This window comes from Bombus impatiens, unplaced genomic scaffold (genome assembly GCF_000188095.3).
Source record: "Bombus impatiens unplaced genomic scaffold, BIMP_2.2 scf_0120, whole genome shotgun sequence".
Classification (NCBI taxonomy): Eukaryota; Metazoa; Arthropoda; class Insecta; order Hymenoptera; family Apidae; genus Bombus; species Bombus impatiens.
This window is the reverse complement of record NT_176539.1, coordinates 10,529-14,499: the sequence shown is the minus strand read 5'-3', so window position 1 is coordinate 14,499 and position 3,971 is coordinate 10,529.

The following is a 3,971-nucleotide window of genomic DNA, read 5'->3' as shown; positions in this document are numbered from 1 at the left end:
TCTGGTAAACATCCTGCCCGGAGAATAGGATCTGCGTGTGGCAAGCTACGGGACAGAAACCGTTGGAATGTTTACTGCCGCGTGCCGCTACAAATCTTTCTTTTAAGGAGAGCTATAGGATTACTCAATGCCTTTGTTAGATGGAGAGTTCGTCCCGTTGACCGCGGCCACGTTCGGCGACTAATTGTCGCCTTGAGCCCAAGCTCATTGTCACAAGTCTCAAACAAATACAATTGGTTAGAATGACGGCAAATCGTTTAGTTACAACTGTAGATTTTAATTACAATGTTTTTATGGATTTTCCCGAGGTTTCAGAGGGAAGGCACCGGTGTCCTCTTATCTCCGACACATATAATTCCCTAATTGGGCGCGATTGTAAGTCTTGTGTTATATTAGAATTGCCGATCAAAAATGAAAAATATGGTAAATGTTAACCTTGACATATGTTGTTAAGAACATTCTTCCGAGTAATCTCCAGAAAGTTTTAGTCGTTGCTCATTATTCTTCAAAAAGTTAGTAATAATAATATATTACTACTACTACGTACATTCTATTTTGCCTATGTGTAAATATATGTGACTGCAGGCATGGACATAACCGACGCAATAGTCGCGTTTATATTTTAGTTTTTATTTGAAAGAAATTTTCACGCGTTGCTTGCTTACTCCACTTGCTCATAAAAATCTAGTCCAACCACATATGTGCCAATTTCACATGCGAGCAAAGGGGGTCCGATTTTTGGCCAAAAAGCTTCCCTTTTTTTTAATTTTTTGCTAGTTCCCTTGGTATTGCGTTGGATTAGATTTTTACGAACGAGTAACGCGTGCGTTGTTTCTTTACCATACATAAATACCAATGTATTGTATTACTGGCTGGATGCCCTTTTGTCTACATTTATCCATATATAAGCTCAGCAGAATTAAGATGTGAATAGTAAAAATCTAGTTGAATAAAAGATAGGTTTATAGAAATAGGATTGAATATCACAAAGTCATGACTAATATATAAAATAAAAATATGACAAAGAGAATCATCTTCAGGCATAGATTTTTTTATTATATCATACAACGCCAATAATGTGCACCTTCAAATTTAAAGAGTTGTAGAACCAATTCGTAACTTATATAAAAATTTCTTATGTACATTCTCAACTATAAATAAACATTAAATTTTCTTTTCTGTAACTATACAGAGATTCCTGGTAAACATGAATTGGTCTAAGAGAGCAGTTATAGAAACTCCAATTTTTAGAAAAACAACGCCGTTAACAAAATTTCTGCAAATATGTAGATGTTTGCATTTTGTAGGTAATAATTCGGCTAACAATACAGACGAATTATGTAAAATAAAAGTTGTGATAAATTTTTTGAACCAAAATTCTTTTGATTCCTTGATTGAACAAAAAAATACTTATTAACACTTATAGTGCACTTTGTTTTCTCCCATATTTAAGAGCGTATAGAACTAACAAAAATTATTATATCGTAATTTTTTTCTGAAGATGCCTGAAATCTCAAAATTTAGAATATGTACATATGCCCTTTGTTTTTAATCATTCTGATATACTCAGGTCTGTCCTAATGCCAGCTGCCGAAAATCAGCACGAACTTTCCGAGCGACCCAATACTAATTGCGTAGCAGTATGTAATTCTGTTTTACAACAACATTACGATCGATATATCTACCTTGCATACAAATTTCATCGTTCAATCATTATATTTGAAGTATTTACTCATAAAATTAATAACATTTGACTAGTCCTCCTTTTAATGTACTCTACCGAGCGTTCATAAAGCATAATTAAACACAGATGTAAAGATTAAAGAGCTACATAACGGTGTACCACAAGCAGGTAAAAAGTTCCTTTATGTCTCTCATCCGTCATTATGGTAGCTCGTAAAGGTATTTGGATTTTCCATAGAAAGCATTTACGTATATGTTATATATGTTATATAAAACATTTAGAAGTTTCGAGTGTCATTAGAATGCTTATGAAATTTCGTGCCTCGTATGACACATATTAATACGTTTATGAAAAGTGCGAAAAATTTATCTAAAATTTCACGAAAGTGTTCAACTGCTTTTGTCTATTTTCGTTAACGTAGAAGATTATTCGTTTGCCTGTGCCATCAGTCGCGATGTAATAATCTGCTGTCGTATTGTTCAAAGAAAACAGTGTACAAGAATGTAAGAGATGAAGAAAATTTAACCCTTGAACTGTAGAGGTAAATATTTCATGTCCAAGTTATTTTGACCGAGTTGAATTTTTCGCAAGGGAGCAGGTAAAAAAACTTTCCAACCTCCTGCTTAAAAAAATTATTTAATAAAAGTTTATGATAACCTTAATCCAAAACATTTGAAAATATCGTACGAATTTTTGAATGAAAAATGCATCGGACACGAAAGTCGGAGTTAGTTGTAGTTAGAGTACCGTAAAAACGTTTACAGTCTAAGGGTGAATTTTTGACATTTTGAATTTTCCCGAGAACGGAAGTCGTTTATTAGAATCATTCGTATTCCGGATGTTCGATCACCGCAGAATAAATTTGGTGATCTGAAACCCGAGGTCGGGTAGAACTAACAAAAGCCTAAAAACTTCTAAACGTTTCCTTATCTTTCCTTGCCATTTATACGACAAGTCTTGCAATATTAAATTTAAGATATTTTTTTAGCTATTCAACTATTCGATTATCCTAAAGAGCACGTTCGTATATTTATATCAACAGATGTTATTATAAAAAGTTCAAAGTTAGAGTATATATGTAACTCCGGTTAAAGATTATAAATAACGGCAATAATATTTTGTTCGGAGTTCGTTTACCTTTAGACCTTGAAAACTAAAACAATGTTGGTATTCCAAGGCACAATAATGTGAGTCTCTCCCAATTCGAATTTTACGTTGACTCATGTGCCACAACATCACCCCCTTACCAGTGATAACGTTTTTTTTTTTGTGTTGTTTAATTTACAAAGGTTATTACGTACATACGGTCGTAAGACTTCGTTCGTTACGTCGCGAAGTATTTCTACGTCGTAATCAGGAAAACGTATTTTTTTTAATCATAACGCATATGTGCTGGAGTTGACAATGTCTTCGATGCGAGATAGAGCGCCGGTTGCATTGTTATGTAGGCCTTTTGTGTACCTAATATTGGTCGTGAACTGTCCGATATAGTCGAGATGTCGAAATTGTCGCAGCGAATACTTGTCTAGATATTGATTAAACGCGTACGTGTGGGCTTTATGGTCGGTATATATCGCGAAATTTCTCCCTTCCTCAGCGTGTCTAAAGCGTTTAACCGCGGTGTACATCACAAATCATTCGCGGTCGTACGCGCTGTATTTTTGCTGCACGGGGGTCAAGGATTTTGTAACGAATTTCAGCGGCTGCCATTTGTCGTTCACGCGCTGTTGCAGAACCGCTCCTATCGCGTAATCGGACGCGTCTACCGCGAGGCCAACGGGCACGCCTGGTACCGGATGCGTCAACATCGTGGCGTCAGCGAGGGCACGTTTCGACTCGCGAAAGGCGTTTTCAGTTTGCTCCGAACACTCGATGGGCGCGTTGCCCTTTTTTACAATTTTTAGTAAGTCGTTGAGTTGTTGAAGTATCTTCGCGGCCCCCGGTATGAAGCCGTCGGAGAATTAATCATACCGAAGTACCTACGTAGTTGTTTGACCACAGCCAGTCCTAGATAGCACGTTCGTACGATTTATATCGACAGGTGTTATTATAAAAAGTTCAAAGTTAGAGTTCATATGTAACTCCGGTTAAAGATTACAAATAACGGTAATAATGTTTTGTCCGGAGTTCGTTTGCCTTTAGATCTTTCAAACTGCCAACGCCCATGCCACGCTGAGTGCACTCGTTCCCGTCAGATTACGAAAGTTAAGTAGCGCCTGGGAACTCCGTGTGGCGATGGCGAAGCGCGTTGGGTCCGCCGCACCCCCCGGTAGGGGAACCGGCGGTT